This window comes from Penaeus chinensis, chromosome 8 (assembly GCF_019202785.1).
Source record: "Penaeus chinensis breed Huanghai No. 1 chromosome 8, ASM1920278v2, whole genome shotgun sequence".
Classification (NCBI taxonomy): domain Eukaryota; kingdom Metazoa; phylum Arthropoda; class Malacostraca; order Decapoda; family Penaeidae; genus Penaeus; species Penaeus chinensis.
The window spans coordinates 1154029-1166528 of record NC_061826.1 but is presented as its reverse complement, the minus strand read 5'-3'; the positions used below and the strand labels follow the sequence as shown (position 1 = coordinate 1166528).

Below are 12500 nucleotides of genomic sequence, written 5' to 3'. Positions count from 1 at the left end.
TTTAAAAAACAACAACAACAAAAAAACGTAATCTGTGTAATGTAGACATTGCGATCGCATAGTTTCTAAACTGACTTACAAACCAGAATAAGAAAATAAAAGGCATCTCCACGATCAAATAAAATTTTATCTTGCTCCACTCGACGCCATCCGGAGTGACGTAAATAAAACCGGGCGGATTGTTTCCGTAGATTCCCAGATGCCCGCGACGTCGCCCCGGCCGCTTGGGAGGTGCAAGTGGGCGGAGCTAAACACGCTCTGCAAGCTGAGAGAGATACCAGAACATGTCGTTGACATGAGTGGGTTTTAATGATAGATGAAGCTCGCATCTGGTTACTTGTCTTACTTCCAAAATACGAGGCATTTTTTATACACTTTCCGTTGAAAGGCATGTGCTGTATACGCATATACAAACAGAGATGATTAGATGGATGGATGGATAGATAGATAGATAAATAGATAGATAGATAGATAGATAGATAGATGGATAGATGGATAGATAGATAGACAGATAGAGATAGAGAGAGAGAAGAAAGAGAAAACACGTGTAAACATTTACAAAGACCAATACTGCTACACCCTTAGTAAACCACGCCAGATATCAAAAGACAATCAAAATCAAGAGAACCCATCATAAAACCACGTAGCAAAATACAGAAATAGCAAAAGGCAAAGCGCGCCACGACGGGCCCGCACCAGGGGAGGAGGTGAGCAGTAGCACGCGCCCAACCGGCCCACTACACACACGGTCAGCTGGTGCACACATCTGGTAGCCTGGGGTGGCGTCCCCCGTCGCCATGGCAACGCACGTGGTCTGGGGACACTGCGCCGCTTTCCCCTACGTCTCCCACGTCGCTGCAAGTCTACAGATCGGTCTCTTGGAAACATCTCGAGGAGGCGTGCGTACGTGCGTAGGTACGTGCCTCTCCTCCCCGGCTCTTCACCCTCCTTATCTCCTTAAACGAGGCATCCTCCCCAAAGTCACCGAGTATCAACGGGTGCATGAGTAAACTTTCCTCTCGGCCGAGCTCAAGTACACTAGGCAACCCGGACGAGGCACCTGACCAGACCATCATTCCATCACGTCCTAACACGCGGTGACTCACACATGCCAGATAATGTACCCTCTCCCGCCCTCTCCCCACGCTCTCCCATTGACTGCGGAGGGGGAGGGAGGGCGGCTAGGGGAACGGGAGAAGGGAGGGCGTCAAGTGGACACCTGTAGTCGTCAGTCTTGTGCACATTAATGAGCTGCTCTGACCTGAGACAACAAACACTCATGATGTTTTTTTCTCGCTTAATAGCGCTCGACGTGTGACAGCCAATCAGTCGGCGGCGTCTGAGGGGCAGGTCCACGTGGTGCCCATTAAGTCATCAGTAACTAGCGGTTATCTTTAATGGCCGCCCTGTCGTTGGTCATATGCTGACGGGTACTAATGACCCTCACGCCGGCATCTGTTTATGTGGCCTGCGACCAGGCATGCTCGCCGCCCCATCGCCCCCGCGTCTATATTTACGTCATGGCGTCCTTGCGGTGGGTGGCTTTACTCAAGACGTCAGATACACACACACATGTACACACGCGCACGCAATCTCCAAAACATACACCCACACATGTTTAGGTGCTGTTCACATGTCACTGCTCCCGCTGCTCCTACTCCGCCCATCCGCCCTAACACCCACCCACCCACCCACCCACCCACCCACCTACCCACCTACCTACCCTACCTACCTACCTACCTACCTACCTACCTACCTACCTACCTACCTACCTACCTACCTACCTACCTACCTACCTACCTACCTACCTACCTCCCTCCCTCCCTCCCTCCCTCCCTCCCTCCCTCCCTCCCTCCCTCCCTCCCTCCCTCCCTCCCTCCCCACCTACCTACCTACCTACCCCACACACCCACCAACCAACCTCCTTACTCAACAACACCTGCTTGCGGTATAAGGACATTTCCTTGTTACCTAATTACGGCCCATCAGCTCGCCGTCACTAACGAGCTGGTTGGTTAATTAGCTCCTAGTGGCAGTCACATTATCACTACCATCGCGCTGCAACACGTCAACTAATCCTCCAGCCCTGGGCAAAAGCGGCCGCGGAGATCCTCAGCCCAGAGCTTAGTTGTTGACAGTTCATGCACCTTTTGTTACAGTGATTACAGTACAGCCATTAGCCTTCGATCTCGCGGTTACAAATTGGGTGCAGGAGTAAGTTCACAGTGGTTGCTTACAGGTGGGTCATACAGCTGCCGATGTTATCTCTATCAGTTGGGTGCGAACAAGTGTAATCTCACTATCAGCTTATCTGATACCGGCAAGCTTAGATCGCGTGTCACCTTCACCGTGAATGTGACGTCTACTGTGTCGGCGTCACGAAAATAAGTCGGATTTGAGAGCTATTTTCGCAGGAAAAAAAAAAATGCTTGCGGCCAGTGTTGATGTTCTTGAATGCGAGCATCTTTCTCCAGCAGGTCAGGCTCGCCAGGATTATGGGCATGTCGCTTCCTTCTTTCCTTTTCTTATCCTTTCTTCTTCTTTCCTACTTCTTAACCTTTATATCCTTCCTTCCCTCCCACTCTCAATCTTCGTCCTTTCTTCCTTTCCCTCGTTCTTTCTCTATTAATTTTCTTTTCTTCCTTCCTTCTTTTCCATCTTCTATCCCGTCTTCTCTTCCCCTCTCTCCTTTCTTCCCTCTCTCTCACTTTCCGCCTCATCCTTAAACATCTTTCTTTATTTTATGTATGGAAATATTAAAGAGGGAGGAAATTGATAAATTAAATCTACATTTTGTTTCTGGTTTAGTTTTCGCTTCTCTCTCTTATTTTTTAATCTATTATTCCTTTATTACATTTATATTTCTATTTCTCCATCACTATTCCTTTTATCAACTTTTTTTTCATTTATCAATTTCCTCCCTCTTTAATATTTCCATCAACTTTTTCTGCTCAGCTTTCTCTCCTTTCTCTCTCTCCTTTTCTACCATTTCTTCTCTCCCATTCCCTCTCTCTCTCTCTCTCTCTCTCTCTCTCTCTCTCTCTCTCTCTCTCTCTCTCTCTCTCTCTCTCTCTCTCTCTCTCTCTCTCTCTTATTCTCTCTCTCTCTCTTATTCTCTCTCTCTCTCTTATTCTCTCTCTCTCTCTTATTCTCTCTCTCTCTCTCTCTCTCTCTCTCTCTCTCTCTCTCTCTCTCTCTCTCTCTCTCTCTCTCTCTCTCTCTCTCTCTCTCTCTCTCTCTCTCTCTCCCATTTCCACCTCTTATCCCATCTTCTCTTCTTCTTTCCTTCCCCAAGCCTCTGACATCACAAAAAAAGCCTATCTGAGTATAGGAATTCATGACTCAGCATTATCCGCAACGCAAAAAAGTCAATGTCTAGAAAAGAAATTCTCGACATTTCTATTTCCTGAAGATATTTCTACTCCATGACCTTTGTTAACATGACCTCTGTTAATTACTATGGCACCGTTATAATTTAGGGAGATGTCGACCTAGCTACCAGGAATCAACAGCAACCGTGGTAGTAGTCAATATAACAATAATGACAATAAAGCAACAGCAATGATGGTAGTAGTAGTAGTAATAGCAGTAGTTGTATCAGTAGTAGCAGCAGCAACAGTAGTAGTAGTAGTAGTAGTAATAATAATAATAATAATAATAATAATAATAATAATAATAATAATAATAATAATAATAATAATAATAATAATAATAATAATAATAATAATAATAATTATTATTATTATTATTATTTTTATAATAATAACAATAATAATAATAATAATAATAATAATAATAATAATAATAATAATAATAATAATAATAATAAAAATAATAATAATAACAACAATAATAATAATAACAGTAATAATAATAATAATAATAATAATAATAATAATAATAATAATAATAATAATAATAATAATAATAATAATAATAATAATAATAATAATAATAATAATAATAATAATGATGATGATAATAATAATTACAAAAACAATAACAATAACAATAAAAATAACAATAACAATAACGATACCAACAACAACCACAACAACAACAACAATAATAAAACAAGTTGTAATGAATAAGTCACGCCCCTCCCCTCCCCTCCTCCATCTTCACCTTTGACTACACGCGCCAAAACCTAATGAATATATATCACTCTCCCGTATCCTTACTTATAGATGTGAATCAATTTCTTATCAAAATATCTTATCTGAAAATGGTTGGCGCCAATGATCTCACGCGGACGTCAACCCTAACTGTGTTTCGCTCGTAATAAAAGGGGGGAGACAGAGAAAAAGAGAAGAGAAATGAAACTTCGCCCATTCTGACGTTCGCATATTTATGTCGAGAATCCATTCACACCAAAAAATAAAAAATATATAGAAAATAGTTTCTCCATAGTAATAAACCTACAAAAATGGCAAAGGAAATGCAAAGGGAGATTTGGATACAGGTGACCTATTTCTGTTCGACAGCACAAACAAAGAGACCTCTCGCGTGATAAGGCAATATAAGAGTAGGCCTACGGCTTATTGTAAGCAAACAGTATTACGTGGGCCTATAAGGTAAGTCAAAGGGGATTACACCAAGAAAGGTCAAGAGCAGGAGAAGCTGCAGAGGAGGAGGAGAAAGGGAGAGAAGAAAAAATATCTCTGACATGTTAACAGAATAAGGAGTGCTATTGTGAGGTAAGCAGCACGGTCAAGGTTGTTCTCCCGACATCCAGAGCAGCATCTGGCTCAGTGCAACATCAGCACTTGCCGCGACTTAGGGAATTAGGGAGCGCCATCGTCTCCGTTATGCACAACAGGAGCTTCTATGGGCGAGAATGAGAAAGGCTATTCGACAACAGAAACAAGAGCAGAATAGAACATGAGCAGGATAGCAAGGTCAAGTGTATACATAACAAAGTGTGGATTATAGAACAGCTGGAGGATAAGATACAGTAGCTACAGTGCCAACAGGAGATTATCTCATGCGTCAAAGACATCCGAGGCACTCTAAATCTCGTGTGGGATCCCGAGGAGCGTTGGGAAACAGAAGCAGGTGTTATCAGCAGGCCCCAAGCTCTAAGCTCCCCCACCAGCTACGCATAACCCCACGATCCGCAAATCTCTCAGCAGATAAGCGGGAACTGAGGTAACATCGAGCTATGCCACACAGGCAACAAGGTCTACATCGCATAGTAGTACAGCGGAATTCGCGGCTTTCCTGTCAAGCACGCTCCCGATGGTGTGAATTACAGACCATCGGCGATAAAAGATACGAGCTCCTGCATCACCCAAGAATGAAGACCGCGTGTAGCCTGGGGTTATTTTGAACCTTATGAACTCCCGGGCATAGCACTTTGCGACCCGTGCGGAAGCGAGGCCACGTGCTTATACAACCAACCCCAAACACACTGATAGTAGTAAACAGTAAAGCACATTTCCCTCGCTTGATTTACCTGGTCGTTCCCACCTGCTTTAACGCGAGGCCTTGTTACGACCTGGCACTGTGTCATCGGCGAACTCCGCGGTTAGACACGCCGGCGGGGAGTGCCACGGAGACCGGCCTTCGATATCGCTCTATGATGCGACCTTTTCTCGAGCAAGGGATGCAAGAGCGAGATTATTCAATACGTGTGTCAACATACATTCGTGTATTGTTTATTTTATATTTCTCTTTTTCCTCTCTCTCTTTTATCTCTCTCTCCTCCTATTCTCTTATTCCCTCTCTCTCCCCCTATCCCCGCTTCCCCCCTCCCTCAAAAATAAATGAATGACCGATTACATCACCACTACAACCCACCCCCTCACACTACGCCCTCCCACGCCCTCCACGCCCTCACGCCCGCCGCGCATCCCAAGGAGAGCGCACTTTCACGCACACCGCCGCCCTCGCGCACCGCGAATACAGAGGAGCCGGGCCCGCCTCTCCCTTGCATGTAGATTATGAATTCACACTTCCTATGAATGGCCAAGGGTGGGGGAGGGTGGGGGAGGGGGAGGGAGGGGGGGAGAGGGGGAGGGGGAGGAAGAGGGAGAAGGGAGGAGGGTAAAGGGGTAGCTACTTGCTGCGGCTGCTACTCCAACTCCAACTCATCCCTCTCTCTTACCCTCCCCCTCCCCCTCCCCCTCCCCCTCCCTCTCCCTCTCTCCTCCATCTCCCTCTCCTCCACCCCCCCTCCTCATCCTTCCCCTCTATCTCCACCTCCCCCCCCCTCCCCCTAGTCCCCCTAGGACCAGGCAAGCAAGCGACGGGCGAGGATGAGGACGAGCAAGAGGTCGGCAATCCTTGACCCTCCCTCGCTGTCAACGCTCTCGTTTGCTCGTCACACGCACTCACGCACGCACGCACGCACGCACTCGCAGGTAGACTTTAGTGTGTGTGTGTCCTTTGTTGGGTATTTATTCTTTGTTGGATTGTTTGCCTTTTTTTTAGTTTATGTTTGAGGAAGAGGAAGAGAAAGAAGAAAAGGAGGAGGAGGAGGAGGAGGAGGAGGAGGAGGAGGAGGAGGAGGAGGAGGAGGAGGAGGAGGAGGAGGAGGAGGAGGAGGAGGAGGAGGAGGAGAGGAGGAGGAGGAGGAGGAGGAGGAGGAGGAGGAGGAGGAGGAGGAGGAGGAGGAGGAGGAGGCGGAGGAGGTGGAGGAGGAGGAGGAGGAGGAGGAGGAGAGGAAGAGGAGAGGAAGAGGAGGAGGAGGAGGAGGAGGAGGAGGAGGAGGAGGAGGAGGCGGAGGAGGCGGCGGCGGCGGAGGCGGAGTGGCCGCGCCCGCCGCCCGCGACGCCGCCGCTGGAATGTCACCCGGCCCGTCCAGCGGCGATCCCTCGTGACGCGACGAACCCGGGCGTCCGCGCCGTGATGAAGGACTCGCCAAACGCGATCGGACCTGAGGCTCTGTTCCTCTATTTTTACATCTGCCAGTTTCTTATTTTGAGTCTTCGTCGCAAATTCCTTTCCTTAAGAAGAGAAGGGGGGGGGGGAGAAGGAGGGAAAGAGGGAAGAGGAGCAAGAGAATGAAAAACGTATAATATGAATCGGCTTCAAAAGCGCAGTGTCATTTGGAGGTAACTAATACCGCCTTTTGAAAGACTTCGATTTTTTACCTTTTCTCGTTCTCATCTTTTTCTTTCATTCCTTTCACGTCCTTCTGGTTTTCTCTCCTTTCTCAGGACGAAGGGAGAGGGAGAGGGAGACACAGTGTGTGTGTGTGTGTGTGTGTGTGTGTGTGTGTGTGTGTGTGTGTGTGTGTGTGTGTGTGTGTGTGTGTGTGTGTGTGTGTGTGTGTGTGTGAGAGAGAGAGAGAGAGAGAGAGAGAGAGAGAGAGAGAGAGAGAGAGAGAGAGAGAGAGAGAGAGAGAGAGAGAGAGATTTAATTTTAATTTATTTTGATTCCATTTGTTACAATGGATATTCTTGGCATGACATAGTGTCTGTTTTATTTTGCTTCTAAGCTATCCCCTGTGTGCAAGGAGTGGCCGGGGTTACCATCTACAGGCGGCGAGGGATTTGAACGCAGGTCAGAAAGATTGCTAGACGAGATCGCTACCGCTGCACTACACAGCACGAGAGAGAGAGAGAGGGGGGGGGGGGGGAGAGAGAGAGAGAGAGAGAGAGAGAGAGAGAGAGAGAGAGAGAGAGAGAGAGAGAGAGAGAGAGAGAGAGAGAGAGAGAGAGAGAGAGAGAGAGAGAGAGAGAGTCAGACAGTGAAAGGAATTTAAAAAAAAAGAAGAAAAGGGCTAGTACGAGAAGCAAGAATAAAGCAGGAAAAAAATTGAAGAGGATGACACAGGCAACCCAACAAGCACAGCAGAGCGCTTGCTTGCAATGATGCCGGGATGACGCTGGCAACAGCCGCCGCCTCTCCTCCTTCGCCTGAATTCTCTAACGAGGCGACGCTCGGCAATAAAAGGCGATTTGCTTATTATCACTTCTTTTTATCCAGGTTGCTTCTTCATTGCGGTATAAATGTAACAACAAACAAACAAACAATAACAAAATAATGATGGAAATAACAACGACTAAAATAATAATAATAATAATAATAATAATAATATATTCACTCTTTCGGTGTGCTCACACTCTCCTTTCCTTGCGTAGAAACATGTCGCGTTTGACACCCAAGCAATCGATACCATCAAAGAGTAAAACCAAAAGTACGAAAGGTGATACGTTATCAACAACAAAACCCACGCCTTACCTCCCAGATAACACACCCAGACCCACATTCGCAAAGCACTTGATAGAGGAGATGACCGAGACGAGCCGGCGAGAACGTGTCAACAGAAACCCAGAATTGTCCCACTTGAGAAAGATACCGTGCAGTGAGAGATGTCTGCTGTTCGCTCTTCCCGGAGCATCCTACTGTGTGTGTCGGGGGGGGGGGGGGGGGGGGGTGACGAAGGGCATGGGGGAGTGAAAGAAGGTTAGGGAGAGGCAGGGGAGGAGAGAGGGAGATGAGAGAGAGAGAGAGAGAGAGAGAGAGAGAGAGAGAGAGAGAGAGAGAGAGAGAGAGAGAGAGAGAGAGAGAGAGAGAGAGAGAGGGGGGGGGGGGGTACTCCTACATTATACAAAGCGTGTGAGGAACAAGCCAAATGCGTAAAACTTTCATGCTCTTGCCTGCACCCTTCATGCTGGTCACCGAGGCACTAAAATAACAATACACGACCTAATTCTATGCATTTACGAGCAAATACCAAGACATCTATAACAAGAGACACAACTCAGAAAATGTCTTATCCAATAAGTATATTCTATATCGTTCCATCCTGTCAAATATACCCCTCCCCCCACACGGACAGACAGACAGACAGACAGACACACACACACACACACACACACACACACACACACACACACACACACACACACACACGCAAGCATACACACGGAGACACGGCCGGCACCCGTCACCTCGACAGACGCGCGAGAGGGCAATCTGACATCAAAGAGTACGGTAGTATTTACACCGCAAACAGTACCTAGTCACTCTTGTCTGTTTGGGGGACGGGTTGCAAGCGAGCGCCCAGACACGCTGACCTCACACTTGAGCAACAAGACAAGAACGCGGACAACACAAGAGCAATTTAAAGGAGGGGGGGGGGGGGAGAAGAGAGTAAAGAGAGGGTGGGGATAGGGAGGAGAGGAGGGAGTGAGGGGAAAGAGAGGAAGAGGGGGGTAGAGGAGGGAGGGGGAAAATATGAGTGAGGGGGGAGAAAGTAGGAAGGGGGAATAATGGGATAAACGAAGGAGGGCGAGAGAGAGAGAGAGAGAGAGAGAGAGAGAGAGAGAGAGAGAGAGAGAGAGAGAGAGAGAGAGAGAGAGAGAGAGAGAGAGAGAGAGAGAGAGAGAGAGAGAGAGAGAGACGAAAAAAAGAAAGAGAAAGCAAAATCAAAAAGAGAAAAAACCGGGAGACCGATCAAACCAACCCGGTACGCCCCGTCGGCCTCCTCACGAAGACCCGACGGGCTAAGAGCCACCCGTTCCCGCCGCCCACGAGGACAACCAACAGAGCCGCGACCCACAGAGCGCCTTCCCCGCTGAATATGTCTATCCCGACGCTAAACGTTACTCGATTGCAGCTCCCCCCTCCCTCCCCCTCCCTCCCCCGCCTCCCGTCGCAGTCTCCGTCTCTCATTCGAATATTTATTAATACGTCCCTCAATCGTACATTTTATCAATACGTCTCTCATTTATATATCTATCAATAGCATTTGTATATTCATCAATACGTCTCTCCATCGTACATTTTATCGATGCGTCTCTCACTCTGTTACGCTTGTTTATCGATACGCTTTCTATGTGCTATCATGTCTGGTATTTATTTATTTGTAACATGCATATGTCAATATCAATAATTATCAATAGCAAAACGTTAGACTTTATCATTCGCGTTTTTTTAAGTCCAACAATGACACTGATAATACAAAATGCATGAAAAAACATTTGTACTTCGAAGTCAGTCACATAAAAAAATAATACAAATGTACTAAAGAGTCACTCACATAAATATATATGTCTATATATACATATATATTTTCATATACACATATGCTTAACGGTTCGGCAAAACAGATGAGTCTACAAACAGGCAGATTGTACCATTACTATCATCAGTGATATTACTGAAATACCGGTGATGTCAGATATGCAGTATGTGTGGTAGGGATGAAAATGGTCAAATAAAAATAATAATGAAAACGAAAGATAACTGTCATTAGGCTGACAGTTTGCATATGGACATTTTCATCTGCCTAATACCATTTGTATTATTGCAAATCGGTGTTACATAATGAGTATCAGGGTCTCTCTTTCTCTTTCTCTTTCTTTCTCTCTTTCTCTCTTTCTCTCTTTCTCTCTTTCTCTCTTTCTCTCTTTGTCTCTCTCTCTCTCTCTCTCTCTCTCTCTCTCTCTCTCTCTCTCTCTCTCTCTCTCTCTCTCTCTCTCTCTCTCTCTCTCTCTCTCTCTCTCTCACTCCCACACACACACACACACACACACACACACACACACACACACACACACACACACACACACACACACACACACACACACACACACACACAAAGTAAGGCAAAACATATAATTTCATAATTCAAAATTCAAAAGAACTTTCTTCAGTAATTAACAAATCTATACATAGCCTCAACAAAAAAGTTTATCTCACTAAACAAAGAAAAGAAAGGGAAAAAAACGTAAAAAAAATAAAACCAGAGCTGGCTGTGACGTATAGTTTCTCTAAACAAATACCCCCCCCCCCCTCTCAAATAAAGGGAAAAAAAAAAAATTCCAAAGAAGCAATAATCGTAAATCACCGAGGAAAATCATCAAATGTCAAAACAAGATTCAATCGGACGTAATCGTCACGCACGCGGGCTTTTCCTCCCGAGGTTTTCGTCGGGCGGCTCCTCGCTGCTGGCAACACAAGCCGGCGCGCGCGGTTATGCAACATGCACACGGGCGTCAACAGGCAACGTGCAACAGATTATCTTTTTTTTTTTTCCTGTTTTGCTGAATTTTCTCTTTTCGGATTTTTTTCTTTAATAAAAAAAAAATCGTCTGGAATAACATGGTTATATAAGAGTGACTATGTGTTTATTTGTTTGTTTTACCTCAATTCTCTCAATATGTGTACACACACACACACACACACACACACACACACACACACACACACACACACACACACACACATATATATATTGCAACTAATATCTGCAAAACGGAGCGGATACAAATAATACTCGTCAAGGCCTGTTCCTCCCCACTCGCACCTCTCAAGCCACAAGACCTCGTCCGAACAGGGAACCCTACTCTACCTCCTCGACAGGCAAAACGGCAACAGAAACAGAAACGGCAACAGAACCACACAAGACATTCGCCATTGCCAAGTCGACAACGTGGCGGAGGGTCACTCACGCCCTTTCCAAGTGCCCTTCATCTTATGAAAAAAAAAAAAAAAAAAAAAAAAATATATATATATCTATATCTATATCTATATATATGTATAACTATATATATATATATATATATATATATATATATATATATATATATATATATATAGGGCATACCCCGAAACAAAAAATTGGATAACACTTAAAAAGATCTACATGAGATGATCAATATATTCACATCTGATGGAATATTAGAGAGCGATCTTACACTAGAGCAAGACATGACAAACATCTGATACGTGTGCCATGGAGTTTATAGAAGTTTTCCAGGCTTTTCATAATCTGATGATGATGATGATAATGATGATGATAACAATAATGCAACAAAATTAATAATATTAATAACAAAAAAACTAAAATAATTAAAAAATATATATTAATAATATTGGTAATAGCAACAGTAGTAGTAGCAAGATTTTGCTATTACTGAAAACAAAACTAAACAAAAACTAAATACAGTAATAATATCAATAACACTGATATCAATATTAATATCAATATTAATAATAAGTATAATAATAAAAACAAATAATAATAATAATGATAACAATAATAATTGTAATAATAATAAAAATAAATAAAACTTATAATAAAAATAATGTAAAAATAATAACAATAATAGTAACATTATCAACAATAATGATAAAAATGGTGATGTTAACAACAAAATATGATTAGTAATGTCAACAGCTACAACACTTGTAATTAACGTCACATTAACATTATTAGCAATAACAACAATATTATAAAGACAAATAATAAAAATACATAATGAATTTAATATCAAAACTAATAACAAAATTTATAATAATAGTATTCATAATAATAATAATAATAGTTATAATAATAACAATAATAATAATAATAATAATAATAATAATAATAATAATAATAATAATAATAATAATAATAATAATAGTAATAATAATAATAATAATAATAACAATAACAATAATAACAACAATAACAATAATAATAGTAAAAATAATAATGATAATACCATTAATAATAATAATAAAATAATAATAATAATAATAATATTAATATTAATAACATA

The 12500-nt window shown here is 43.6% G+C and overlaps 1 protein-coding gene across 5 annotated transcripts in view; it reads right to left on the bottom strand.

Moving 5' to 3' along the window:
* Positions 1–12500, bottom strand: part of LOC125028167 (single-stranded DNA-binding protein 3-like) — a 159283-nt gene that overhangs the window by 121618 nt on the left and 25165 nt on the right. The gene's annotated exons all lie outside the window — the stretch shown is intronic.